The sequence below is a fragment of the Triticum aestivum genome, chromosome 5B, assembly GCF_018294505.1.
Source record: "Triticum aestivum cultivar Chinese Spring chromosome 5B, IWGSC CS RefSeq v2.1, whole genome shotgun sequence".
NCBI lineage: Eukaryota > Viridiplantae > Streptophyta > Magnoliopsida > Poales > Poaceae > Triticum > Triticum aestivum.
Window position 1 is genome coordinate 607,009,030 of NC_057807.1, and position 14,956 is coordinate 607,023,985.

Sequence of the window (14,956 nt, forward strand, 5' to 3'; positions counted from 1 at the left end):
CGAGCTCCGTGCCCCCGAGCACCTCCGCCTCGCGTAGTAGCTCCGACGTGCTCCTACTGCCTCGTAGCTACCGCCTGTGCTCTCCGTTCGCTCGAACGCGAGCTGCAGCCCCACGCCCGCGCTATCCCGAGCTCCGGCCGCCGCCGCGAGCTTTGCTCCGGCGGCTCCGGCCTCCCCAGCTCCTCCCCTGCCACCGTTGGATGCGCACGAGCCCCAGCTCCTCGTAGATGGGCTCGACCATCGATTTGATCGCCGGAGCCGCCATTCCGATCAGCGCCGCCGCGTCTGTGTGCTCACTGGCGTTGAACTCCGGTGAGATGACGTGGCCCGCCATTAGCAGCTAACAGCCCGCTTAGTTAACCCCCTGACACTGACAGTGGGCCCCAGCGCCACTAACCTTTTTAATTAGGATTAAACTAACGCTGTTTAACCCCCTGACACTGACGGGTGGACCCCACACGTCAGGTTTGACCCAGTCAGCTGCAGTTGACTTGCTGACATCATGCTTACTCAATGCTGACGCAATTATTTATTTTCTGGAATTATTTTAATTCAGGAAATTCCAGAAAATAATTTAAACTTCAAAAATTCATATCAATTCAACCGTAGCTCAGATTAAAATAATTTATATATGAAAAATTATCAGAAAAATGCAACCTTTCCATCTGTACTAGTTTCATGCATGACAAACCAACTTATACATGCTGTATATGAGAAAACACATTATGGCATATATAAGAGCTTACTTTGGAGATGCATTTGAGCTTATGGTTCAAATGGACTTCAAACCAAATGAGTACTAGTTGCATTAGCTCAAACAGCATCACATCTTCATGCCATGTTCATGCATCATATTGTTGCATATGTTTGTGTATTGATTGCCGACACTGTTCCTTCTCGATAGGTCCTGCTCCGGAGACGTTCCAGAGTACCTGTCTGTGAAGCAGTGCCTCCCTTGTTGATTTACCAGGCAAGCAAACCCCCTTGTTCATTTCGATAAAATCCTACTCTCTCGCTCCTGCTCTCAGTTATTGCATTAGGACAACAACGATTCATCTGCTACTTTGTGCTGCGATAGTTGAACCCATTCCTCTGCATGACCTGTCATTGCCACAGTAAATAGTTGAAACCCACTAGCATGTGTAGGAGTTGATTGAGCCATGTTGTGTTCCTACCATGCTATGCCTGCTATTGCTTAGAGTTGTGTCAGGTCTGGTTCATTGGGAATGAATTGGAGTGTTACGATATGTTCTGATGCTGAGAGTGAAGTGTGTGAACACGATTTGGTAAAGGTAGCGGTGAGAGGCCATGTAGGAGTACATGGTGGGTTGTCTCACTGGAACCGTCCTTAAGCACTGAGTTCTATGTATGTTGTCCAATGACTCGATACTACCACACATTGGGATCCGGCTTAATGACCCTCTCGACTTATTAACCAACTTGATCTCTGTCCAGGAGTCGCAACTAGTTTCTGGTGTTTGTAGGTAGTGCTATTTTTCTACCAAGTGGCACCCGGCAGGGTGGGCTTGGGACAGACTAGGCACAGGTGGCACGGTGTACCAAGTGGCACCCGGATGGTGGGCTTGGGAACCCTGCTCACATCGTTTGGGGCCGTGAGCGACACCCCGGCCGGATCTCCTTGCGGATGGAACCCGAATAGGCGATAAACCTGGACTAGAGTCTTGTGTGGTTAGTCAGGTCGTGGCCGACACCCTCGCCAGGCTTCCGCTTGAAGGTTGCCGAGATACATGACGTGTACATGGCGGTAAGTGGCGAGAGCGTGTGTGAAGAAGTACACCCCTGCAGGGTTAACATGATCTATTCGAATAGCCGGGTCCGCGGTTATGGACTTCTTGGATGCTTACATGGTACATAGACAACTTGAAGTGGATACTATAAAATGCTCAAGACAAGTGTGAGTGCTATGGATGGCCTTCTCGTAGGGAGACGGGGATGAATCCATAGTAGTGTATTGTGTGGTGATTAGTGGACTCGTGTGCGCCATATCACCTCAAGAAGTTCTGGTAGTCGTAGAACAGGATAGCCACAGAGTCAAAGCTGGCTTGCTGCAACTAAACCCCACATTACCCTCTTGATACAAATGCATGTATGATAGGATCTGATGTAAGTCTTGCTGAGTACCTTTGTACTCATGTTGCTTTATTTATGTTTTTGCAGCGGAGACTTCGGTCTTACTAGTGTTCTCGTGGACTTCGACAAGTAGCTTGTACCTCAGCTACGATCTTGATCGGACGTTGTAGATAGTCAGGCTTTCAGCCTTTTTCATTTATAGATGTCTGTACTCAGACATGTAATGCTTCCGTTTGTTGCTTGATTGCTCTGAATGTTGGGTCATGTGACCCCTGTTTGTAATAAATGCTATGATGGCTCTTCTGAGCCTTTATCTATATGAGTTGTTGAGTTATGCTGTGATGCCATGTTGTACAGCACATACTTGCATGTTATGCGTACGTGTAATGTGTATTGCTATGTGTGGGATCTGACTATCTAGTTGTTTATCCTTAGTAGTCTCTCTTACCGGGAAATGTCTCCTAGTGCTTCCACTGAGCCCTGGTAGCTTGCTACTGCTCCGGAACACTTAGGCTGGCCGGCATGTGTCCTTCTTCGATCCTGTGTCTGTCCCTTCGGGGAAATGTCACGCGATGAATACCGGAGTCCTGTTAGCCCGCTACAGCCCGGTTCACCGGAGTCCTGTTAGCCCAGTGCTACAGCCTGGATTCACTCGCTGATGACCGACACGTTCGATGCTGGGTCATGGATGCCTGTCCCTGTAAGTTAGTGCCACTTTGGGTTTACGACTAGCCATGTCAGCTCGGGCTCCTTATCATATGGATGCTAGCGACACTATCATATATGTGTGCCAAAAGACGCAAACGGTCCCGGGCAAAGGCAAGGCGACACCCGTGGGGATACCGTGCGTGAGGCCGCAAAGTGATATGATGTGTTACATGCTAGATCGATGTGGCATTGAGTCGGGGTCCTGACAAAGGAGGAGTCCTACTCCAAGCGGGAGTAGGATTCCCCCCTTCCAAGTAGTAGGAGTAGGAGTCAAGGAAAGGGGGAAGAGAAGAGAAGGAAGGAGGGGGCGCAGCCCCTCCCCCTAGTCCAATTCGTACTAGGCCTTGGGGGGGCGCCCACCCTCTCCTCTCTCTTTCCCCTAAAGCCCAATAAGGCCCATATACTCCCCGACGAATTCCCGTAACTCTCCCGTACTTCGAAAAATAGCCGAATCACTCGAAACCTTTCCGAACTCTGAATATAGTTGTCCAATATATCAATCCTTACGTCTCAACCATTTCGAGACTCCTCATCATGTCCCCGATCTTATCCGGGACTCCGAACTCCTTCGGTACATCAAAACTCATAAACTCATAATATAACTGTCATCGAAACCTTAAGCGTGCGGACCCTACGGGTTCGAGAACATGTAGACATGACCGAAACACGTTTCCGGTCAATTAACCAATAGCGGAACCTGGATGCTCATATTGGCTCCCATATATTCTACGAAGATCTTTATCGGTCAGACCGCATAACAACATACGTTGTTCCCTTTGTCATCGGTATGTTACTTGCCCGAGATTCGATCATCGGTATCTCAATACCTAGTTCAATCTCATTACCGGAAAGTCTCTTTACTCGTTCCGTTATACATCATCCCACAACTAACTAATTAGTTGCAATGCTTGCAAGGCTTATAGTGATGTGCATTACCGAGTGGGCCCAAAGATACCTCTCCGACAATCGGAGTGACAAATCCTAATCTCGAAATACGCCAACCCAAAATGTACCTTCGGAGACACCTGTAGAGCTCCTTTATAATCACCCAGTTATGTTGTGACGTTTGGTAGCACACAAAGTGTTCCTCCGGTAAACGGGAGTTGCATAATCTCATAGTCATAGGAACATATATAAGTCATGAAGAAAGCAATTGCAACATACTAAACGATCAAGTGCTGAGCTAATGGAATGGGTCAAGTCAATCACATCTTTCTCCTAATGATGTGATCTCATTAATCAAATGACAACTCTTTTGTCCATGGCTAGGAAACATAACCATCTTTGATAAACGAGCTAGTCAAGTAGAGGCATACTAGTGACACTATGTTTGCCTATGTATTCACACATGTATTATGTTTCCGGTTAATACAATTCTAGCATGAATAATAAACATTTATCATGATATAAGGAAATAAATAATAACTTTATTATTGCCTCTAAGGCATATTTCCTTCAGTATAAGACATGGGATGCAGCTAACCTCGAAGGCAAACAACAACATTGCCCATTGTAGCCCTGTGTAAGTACATGGAAAGCCAATCTTAACTACAACAGGGTTAACATCCACCAAAAATAGCAAATGGTAATAAGACGACATCATCTGTAGTGATATTTTCATTGCAAAAGAGTAGCATAGTAGCAAAGGAACAGATTAAAAAATGGATAGAATTGTTTACTGCAACAGACAACCTAGTATAGCCATTGAAACTGGTACTGATAGAAATGAAATTATCAGAGTTAAACATTGCAAGGCAGGTGCTACTAGAAAAGAGAATGGCCCTGCTGTCTATAAAAAGGTAGGGAAAATAGATAAGACGGGCTAGGCGTGTTTACAACAACATGCTTAATACATGAACCATACAGAACATGGCCATTGCAACTGGTATTGGTAAGATACAACTGGTGAGTTCATACTTAGTAAGTCCTGAGCAGTAGTTGCTGGGGCACTTCATATGGACAAGAGCCCGCCCCAAGTTGGCCGCAGCGGAGATGAGGTGTTCCTCCAGGTCGAAGAGTGGATCAGTGCCGCTGACATGTGTACCTACAAGAAACAAGTAAATGTTAGAAGCCAAACTGCAATTGCACAAATGATGTAAAATATTGTAAGACATGGGATGCAGCTAACCTCGACGGAAAACAACAACATCACCCGTTATGGCCCTGCATAAATACATGGAAATGCATGTTAACTACAACAGGGTTAGTATCCACTAAAAATAGCAAATGGGCAGCATCTCTCATATATCTTCATTGGAGAGTAGCACAGTAGCAAAGGGACAGATTAAAAAAATGGATAGAACTGTTAATTACAACAGGCTTAACATCATCCTAAGTCATGTTTTGTAAGTTTGTAGCCACTGAAATACAACTGTTAAAAAATGGATATAGTTGTTAATTGCAACATACTTAATAGCCATTGAAACCGGTACTGATAAAAATGCAATTGGCAGAGTTAAACATCGCAAGGCAGGTGCTGCCATGGCAGAGAATGTCCCGGTTGTCTATAACAAGGTAGGGGAAATAGCTAAAACATGATAGGCATGTTTACTACAACGTGCTTAATACATCAACCGTACAAAACAAAGCCATAATTGCAATTGATATTGGTAAGATTGAACCGGTGAGTTCATAGTTGGTAAGTCCTGAGAGGTAGTTGTTGGGGCACTTCATCTTGGCCAGAGCCCGCCCAAAGTCAGCGGCCGCAGAGGCGAGCTGTTCCTCCGGGTCGAAGCGTGGATCAATGCCGCTGACATGTGTACCTACAAGCAATACCAGTAAATTTTAGAAGTTAAACTGCAATTGCACAAATGATGTGAAATATTTAAGACATGGGATGCATCTAACCTCGACGGCAAACAACATCATCGCCCGTTATGACCCTGTGTAATTATATGGACATCCATGTTAAGTACAACAGGGTTAGCACCATCAAAAATAGCAAATGGGCAGCATCTGTAATAATATCCCGAGTCATGTATTGTAAGTTTGTTGCTGGTATTGGTGAAATTGAGCTGGACAGTTAATACTTGAACATCACACAATGTGTGGTACTGAAATAAATAAGGCACAAACATGCTTAATACATCAACCATACAAAACATAGTCATTGCAAGTGGTATTGGATTGTACTAGTCAGATATACCTGGTAAGTCCTGGAGGGTAGTCGATGGGGCACTTCATCTGGGCCAGAGCCTGCACCAAGTCGGCGGAGACGGAGGCGAGGTGTTCCTCTAGGTCAACACACACAACAGCCATCGCACCATCGACCGCCATCAGCTCCTCGACCTCCACGTAATATGTGGTTGGGCTTGCATGGCGATGCTCTGGAGGTAGGGGCGGTGGGGATTTGGAGGCACGATGATGTTTTGCAGGGACCATTTAAGCAATCAGGCCAGGGCCGTGATAGAGATTGATGGGTTACCTGACTGGATCGACGATGCTCGGGCAGAACGTAGATGTGGTTGAAGCTGTGGTTGTGGTGGCGGCGGTTTGAGCTGCCGGGAGGGGGAGGGGGAGATAATGAGAGAATTTGATGGGTGGGGATGTGGTGGGAGGAATAAATTCTGAAATTGCGCGCCTAATGAAAATTTCGCTGCGAAACTTGAAAATTGGGCGGGGGAAACACACAACACAGACGAAGCGCGTAAAATACTCGTGTGCGAGAAAAGAGAAAATTGTTAGATCCCGTCTCCAAAAAACTATACACGTGTAGTTGATTTTTTTGGTCAATGATACACTTGCTTTATTAGGAGACATCACACAGGTAACTGACTTATGGATCATTAATGCAAAAAAATGCACAAGGGTATGCCATAGAAACTGTGTGTTTTGTGATTTTCTAATAATTCTTATATCTATCAGCATCTCCAACTGCACCTAATTTCAAAAATCTCTTTCATTGTATCAGGATTATTCAATGTACATGAACGAGGTAAGGTGGCACCCGATGAACAATCATTGGTTTATGAATTGAAATCAAGTGTCAACCTGCATCGCTGGCATAGCCAGATTTGATCCTATGCAACAAGAGAGAAGCTTGCTGCCATTCGCCGGTGCGGCAATTTAAGCCGGTGTGCAGCCAACTCGCGCGGTGAAGTGGGACTAAAAACTAGATGCGGCCAGCTCTAGTCTCCGGTGGCTGCGGGCGGACGTTTCGGGAGTATTTAGGGTCGGGGTGCGGCTACAAAACTTCAGTGAACACATACTAATCAACACTCAAAGCCCTCAAAGGTGCACTTACCGACATTGTACATTAATAATAGATAGTACCAACTTAAAGTACTACAGGTAATTTTCTCTAAAACTAGTACATATGTAGTACTGATAGATGCTCGTAATTAATTATACAAACTTACAGGCAACACATGCACTAACTACTCACATGCTGGCATTGAGGCATGATGGCTAGACGCCATCATTCTCCTTCCCGGCCTTGTAGGCGGCAGCTCACCGTGCTTCGATCTCCGCCGAGCTCTCCTCAGCACGGCGTGTGGCCTCTTCTTTCTTGTGGCGGCGGGACTCTTTTATTGACTGCTTTCTGCCTTTTCTGCTCCTTCTATGCGGCTTTGGCTGCCTCTAGATCCATCGCCCATTCGGCCATGGCAGCATCAAAGTCTACCCACGTACTTGTGCGGCCACCGGCGGCGATCAACTCAGCGCGGCAGGATGCAATCGCTTCCCTACCATGTGTGTGGTCGCGGGCGGCGAGGAACGCGGTGCGGCGGGATGCCATCGCTTTCTTACCAGTTACTGTGCACCGCGGTGCCATGAAGGACGCTTGGAGAGAGCTTTGGGATGGAGTGGCCGGACAGTTGTACAGTGCGGTGGTTTTCAAGAGCTCAATGACAAACGACGAAGAAAATTTGGCTTCGCTTACAAACTTGCTCGTTCATTATCGCACATGGTTCATCTCTGTCGCCTCCAGAAATAGTGTGCGTTGAGCCTATTGTGTGTTCCATTATGATTGGCCGGAACCCCAGCCACGCGGATCGCGCGTGTGCACCGTAGGATGCACCGCGATCGAATGGCAATCCACGTCCCTCACAACCCATGCAGCTGTAGCTGGATTGGATTTATATGCGCTAAATGCCTAGAAAATGCACATAAACCCCTAAATATGGTAAATGAGCCCGGAAAAGTTCCAAATTTGAACATGGTGATTTTTAGGGTGTATGTTCATCGTGGAAAAAAACTCAAGGGCGAAGAATGAAGAAATTTTAGATTCCCCTTCAATTTTTCCGATTTCCATCTCGAAAGCATGGAACTTCCTCAGTGATGGTTCGATTTATGAAGGGCATGCATGAAGTCAAACCTTCTCAATTTTTTACCAGGGCAAGGTGAAGCCATACCGTGGCACCATGCTAGGCGTCATGTTTTTCAAGCATTTATTTCATTTTTCTATAGTTGAAAACCCAATAAACAAACGTTTGTGGTTGACTATTGCCACTCATTTCATCGAAATATCAGCCCATTCCTTGTAAAAGGAATGAGAATTCACTAAATAGCACGATGATAACCCACAAGTATAGGGGATCGCAACAGTTTTCGAGGGTTGATTATTCAACCCAAATTTATAGATTCGACACAAGGGGAGCTAAAGAACATTTGAAGGTATTAGCAGCTAAGTTGTCAATTCAACCACACCTAGAGATTAAATATCTACAACAAACTGATCAGTAGCACAGTAGTATGATAGTTTTGATGATAGCAACAACAACAACGGTAAGGGTAACAGTGATAGCAGTGATATTGTAGCAGTAATGATAATAGTAGCAGTAGTAGTAACTCAGCAAGAACAATATAAGATAAATTCATAGGCATTGGATCGGTGACTCGTTGGATGATATTCATCATGAGACAGTTATAACCTAGGGCGATACGGCACTAGCTCCAGTTCATAAATATAATGTAGGCATGTATTCCGTAAATAGGCATACATGCTTATGGAAAGAACTTGCATGACATCTTTTGTCCTACCCTCCCGTGGTAGCGGGGTCCTATTGGAAACTAAGGGATATTAAGGCCTCCTTTTAATAGAGAACCGGAACAAAGCATTAGCACACGGTGAATACATGAACTCCTCAAACTGCGGTCATCACCGGGAGTGGTCCCCACTATTGTCACTCCGGGGTTGCCGGAACATAACACGTAGTAGGTGACTATAACTTGCAAGATCTGATCTAGAACATGGATATAATGGTGATAACATAAACTGTTCAGATCTGAAATCATGGCACCCGGGCCCAAAGTGACAAGCATTAAGCATGGCAAAGTCATAGCAACATTAATCTCAGAACATAGTGGATACTACGGACTAGGCCTTAACAAAACTAACTCGATTACATGATGAATCTCATCCAACTCCTCACCGACCAATGACGCTATGAAGGAATTACTCACTCCCGGTGTGGAGCATCATGGAATTGACGATGGAGATGTGTTGGTGATGACAAAGATCGATGATCCCCCTCTCCGGAGCCCCAAACGGACTCCAGATCTGGCCTCCCGATGAAGAACAGGAGACGGCAACGGCTCCGTCTTGTGAAATGTGATAATTCTTTCTCCCTAATTTTTCTGGAATAATGGGATTTTATAGCATCACTTTCAGGGTCAGCGGGGCCACCAGGTGGGCAGCACCCACCTGGGCGCACCAGGGGGCAGGCGCGGCCTGGTGGGTTGTGCCCACCCAGGTGCCCCCCTCTGGTATCTCTTGGCTCCAGAAATTCTCTTTATGGATATAAAAAATCCTCGCAAAGTTTCGTTCCATCCCGAGAACTTTTATTTCTACACAAAAATAACACCGTGGTAGTTTTGCTAAAAACAACGTCAGTCCGAGGTTAGTTTCATTCAAATCATGCAAATTAAGTCCAAAATAAGAGGAAAAGTGTTAGGAAAGTAGATACGTTGGAGACGTATCAACTCCCCCAAGCTTAAACCTTTGCTTGTCCTCAAGCAATTCAGTTGATAAACTGAAAGTGAAAAAGAAAAACCTTTACAAACTCTTTTGCTCTTGTTTCATAAATAAGCTTAAACATCACCCAGGTTTTCAGCAAGGATTATAACTAACCATGTCGACAATAACTCTTAAAAATTATATTAACTCATATCAATGACATAAACAAGTAGAGAGCAATAATAAGATATATCAAATAGCAACACGTTGTCAAAACAACCGTGATATAATATGACAATAGTGGTATCGCGCTAGCCCTTTCCGAGACTGCAAAACATAAATGCAGAGCACCGCCAAAGTTCAAGCAACGACTAAACATTGTAATTCATGGTAGAGAAGATCCAGTCATAATGCACCCAACATTAACTACACACAATGCATCATCATGACAGTAGTGCTCTCAGGTTCTGGCGCTTATTTGAGAAGGTGATGACACAACGTAAAAGTAAATAGATAGTCCCTTCGTAGAGGGAAGCAGTGATTTGCAGAGGTGGTAGAGCTCAAGTTTTTAAAACAGATGTAAATGATATTTTGAGCATGCACCCTTCTCATTTACTTCAGACCATCAGTTATCAATCTTCATGCAAATATGGTGGCGGTTCCAGCGGAAATCTAAAGGTTAGCTCCATTGGAGATATTGTGCGATGATTATTGAGCTTCTTTTCTTTATGAGTTGGGACTAGCATCATTATCGCCATTTTCTCATGTGATGGCAGTGAATAGACACTCGATGACTGAGAATAACCCGCTAAGTAAGATACGCTATGGTATGTCGTTATAACAATCCTGTACCAAAATGATTTGATTTCATGTTTTTTGAGAGTGGCACATGTGCAAATTTATTAACGGTTCGGGGAAGCTGATCCACGAACACCTATGGGACCGGCGGACCGAGCCCCTTTCGGTTCGGCGGGGGGCGGAGATCGCACGAAGAGCGGATCGAGGCGAAGCACACGAGCAGTTTACCCAGCTTCGGAGCTCTCCGGAGAGATAACACTCCTACTGCTGCATGTCTGAGTGTATTGAGTTCTTGCTCGGGAGCGCTGAGTGCTACAGTACACACTAGCTGCTAACGAGACCGAGCGTGAGTGTTTTTCTGCCTTCAACCCCCCTGCCTTTTCTTCTACGTTGCGCATGGGCCTCCTTTTATATGCTAAAGGGGTCACCGACAGGTGGCAACGTAGACAAGGGTAAAAATGGAAAAGGAATTGCGGTTGGTACAACTACCTGTACAGTGTATCATACCTAACCCTGACGGCAGGGGACAAAGGCATTAAATGCCCGTCTACGTCGCCCAAATAGTGCAAAAAGGGACCGTCAGGGACGCCACCGCTCGCCACGATGGCAATCTTGTCAGCGTCGCTTGCCACCGCGCACCGCTGGCTGCACAGCCTCTTGCCACGCGCGCCTGGAAAGGCCCCAGGGCGACACGTTGGTGGATGTGCTGGAGCGCGGGTACAGAGTGGTAGCTTGCCGCGGCAAGCGCCTTGCCGCGGTCGTTGTCTTGTCGCGTCCGGAAGCTTGTCGCTCACCGGGCCTCGCCGGGACGCGTGGCGCGTCGCGGCAAGTTCCTTGAGATGCCTTGGTTGGCCTTCCCGGCAAGCTCCTCTTGCCGGGGCCTTGTCTCCTTGGCTTGAATACTTTGTTCTTGAATGGCTCCAAAGGAACCACGGAGGACCTTGGCGGTCACCCGGCAAGCCTTGCCGCGGGGTGCTGCAACTGCCCGTGCACAAGTTCGGGATACTAGGGTACCCCTACTCTAGTACACCGACAGGAGCCCCCGGGCCTAGGCCACACACGGTGCCGAGCGCTGTTGGGCCAGGCCCAAAATAGGGCACGGGCACGTGCGGCCTGGGTTATGCCGTATCTTACTCCGTATCCACCGCGCCCTCCCCGAACGGCACGCGTCGAATGCGGCGTCGTGGGAGAGATCGTGGGTGGTTTCTTTATTCGGAAAGACGGAACGCCCGCCCCCTCCCTCTTTATAAGCAGGGGAAACAGGGGCAGTTCGCCCATCTCGCCGGTTGCTACTCCAATCTCGAAAATCTCCGCCGCTCCCCCCTTCTTCCCAAAGCTGAAAGAGAGCAGCACTCCGCCCCCATCGCCACCAGCATCACCAACGCCGTCGATCTCCCCCACCACCTCCGCCATGGCTCCGAAAGCCGACAAGGGGAAGGTCGTGAAGTCGGCCGAGGCGCAGCGGCTCGCGGCGCTGCGAAAGGAGCGGGCAATCTCCCCCCCCCCAGCTCGCCGCGAAGGAGCTGAGGGAGTACTACTACCTCTTCTGGTCGACGGAGACGCGAGCGCATCCGCGTACGAAGGTACTCCCAGCTGCCGCTTCGGAACTGGCTCCGAATGGATACCCTTTCTTCGCGCTGTTCTTCTACTGCGGGCTCTGCCCGCCTTTCTCTGAATTTTTCTGCGATATCATGAACACCTACGGGTCCGCCTCCTTGACTTCACCCCCAATGCTGTTCTGACCATGGCAGTTTTTGCACATCTCTGCGAAAACTTTGTCGGAGTCTATCCAAACGTAGCTCTTTTCCGCCACTTCTTTATGCCCCGAGTTGAGAGAGGGGAGCCTTATCTGGCGGAATCGCCTGGATCTTGAGAGCTGGCAAGAAGGAAGCTTATCTGGAGGGAGAGCTCCGCAGCAAGTGGGAGGAATGGAGAGCAGACTGGTGCTGGATTGTCGAGGAGAACCCGCAGCCATTTACCGCCCAGCGCCAAGCCCAATAGCGCGCGGCAACGATTGGAGCAACGTGGCCCCGGAAGACGATAGGCTGAAGATTGCCGTCACCCGGATCCTACGCCTCAGGCTTGCCGGGCTTACCGTAGGCGCCGTTGGCGCAGATTTTCTTCGCCGCCGCATCGCCCCCTGCAGGAGAGGAGGAGACCCGCCTGGGAGTTCCAGAATGCGGCGGATATCATGAGGCTGCGCCCGGGCCTCAACTTCAACTTCACTGTCCTGGAACTGGACGCGATGATCCTGGAACTGTTCAAGCGCGATCCTCAACATCCCGAAGCGTTCATGTTGCCGAGGGGTGTCGTTCCGCTGTGCAACAACTCCTCGCTCGACCGCATCCGTGCAATGATGCCGCTGTGCGATTCGCATGGAATTGTCCCAACTTGGCAAGAGCCTGCAGATGACGTCGTGCAGGAGTTCTTTGACGGCCTGGTAGAAGTGCCGGTCCGCCCGATGAACAGAAGAGCCTCACCCGCGACACCACGATGATGGAGATGCAGCGCATCGCCACTAGGCTGGAAGAGGCGGCAGCAGCCGCTGCCGCGGGCGAGTTCGGATTCACCATGGAGGAGGCAGAGGCAGCAGAGGCGGCAAGCCTTGTCGAGCGAGAGGAGCTTGCCGGTGAGGAAGAGCTTGTCGGGCCTGAAGCTGAGTCGAGCGAGCCCGCCGAGGGCGCGAGCGACTCGTTGAAGATCGGCTCCTCCTCCTCCCCACCTTCAGCCAGCTCGCCGCAAGCGGAGCCCCCAGCTCCACCAAGAAGGCGTCTCCGCAAGGCCGGGGACGTAGCGGGGCGGCAGACGAGTCAACAGCCGCCGTGCCGTGCGACACGCTCTACCGCGGCAAGCACTGTTGCCGCGGGAGCGCCTCACGCCGCTGCGGCAACTGGAGCGGGGTCTTCCCGGTCCACCGCTACTGCTCCTGCCAAGCGGACAAGGGAACCTACTCCTCCGCCTCGTCGCACCGGAGGCGAGCCGGACTTCGATCTCTCCGCGCTCAGCTCCGACGAGGAAGAAGAAGAGTAAGATTCTTTGCTGTACTTGTAGTTCTTCAATTTTGTTGCTTTGTCTTGTATCTGATTTGCTTCACTCTGAACCCATTCCTTTTCAGGACTCTGGCCCAGAGAGCGGCGAAGAGAGCCAAGGTCCCGGTGATTGTCATCGAGGACGAACCCATCGCGACAGCAGGGGGTGTGTCCGAGACCACCTTGCCGGACCCGGCAACTATTCCCCAAAGCAGCCCCCAGCGCAGCCCCCAGCGTAAGTATATGGTTTACTTCCTGCTGTTAGGCGCGCATGGGTGCTCTTTCTTTGCTGATATCTGACTGTTGGTTTGTGTAGGAGCAGAGCAGCCTCACCAGGAGTGCCCGGAAGCCGCTCCCGAAATGCCATCTGCTTCGACTACACCGCCAAGGGAGGATTCCCCGGCAAGGGAGCGTTCTCCGGCAAGGGACAGTTCTCCGGCAACGGACAGCACCAGCGACCCTCCGGTGGTTGAGACCACGACTGCAGATCCTAGTACAGGTAATCCTCTTGCTTGAAAACTTCCCTTGGGTTCTTCTTCTTCTAATTTTCTTTTTGAATATTTGCTTGACTTTTCTCCTTTTTCTGTTCGTCAGATCCATCTGCCATGGAGCCGATGGAAACCGAGGTCGCCGGCGAGGAGAACGCGCGCAGCAATACCGACGACGCCGTTGCCACCGAAGGAGAAGCCGGCGCTGATGATCCCGCCGGCGAAGAGGCCGCCAAAGCTGCCGCCGCAGAAGCTGGCGAGGGATCCGGCGATCGCACTGATGGCCCCGAGGCCGCAGGAGCGTCAGGCGCTACGCCGACCGCCGATCCCTCCGCCGCTGCTGCAGCGCCAGGCTCCGAAGAGCCCCAGCCCGGCGCCTATTTGAAGGCCGGCGACGGCATCTTCATCAAGCTCCCCTGGGCGTCAAGCTCCAGGGCGCCGGTCGAAGGAGAGATCTTGGATGGAGAGGTGCTCGCCTCCGCTGGGCTGACGTTGGTCGACGCGCCAAGCAGCAGCAGCGACGAGCCTGAGGAGGAGCAGCTGCTGCGGAAAGCTGTTGTCGCTCTACCGCGCCCGACAGGCCAAGTTGGTATCCCGAGAAGCGCTTGTCGCGAAGGCGAGAGTGGACATCAAGAAGCGCGTGAAGGAGCTCCGGGGTTTCAGGCAGGAAGCTCTCCGGGCCCTGGCGGAGGAGCGGGAGCAAGTCGCCGAGGAGCGGAAAGCCTTCCTCCTCGAGAAGGCCGAAGTTGAAGAGCAACAGCGGCTTGTTGCCGAGAAGCTATCTGCGCAGGAAGGCGAGTTGGCGCAGCGCAAGGTCAACCTTGACAGCCACGAGGAGGAGCTTGCCGCGCGCGAGCAAACATTTGGCGGGGCTCTCAAGGAAGCAAAGGATGCTGCCGCAGCTACCGAGGCCGCCAATAAGGAGCTGGAGACGAAGATGGCGCAGC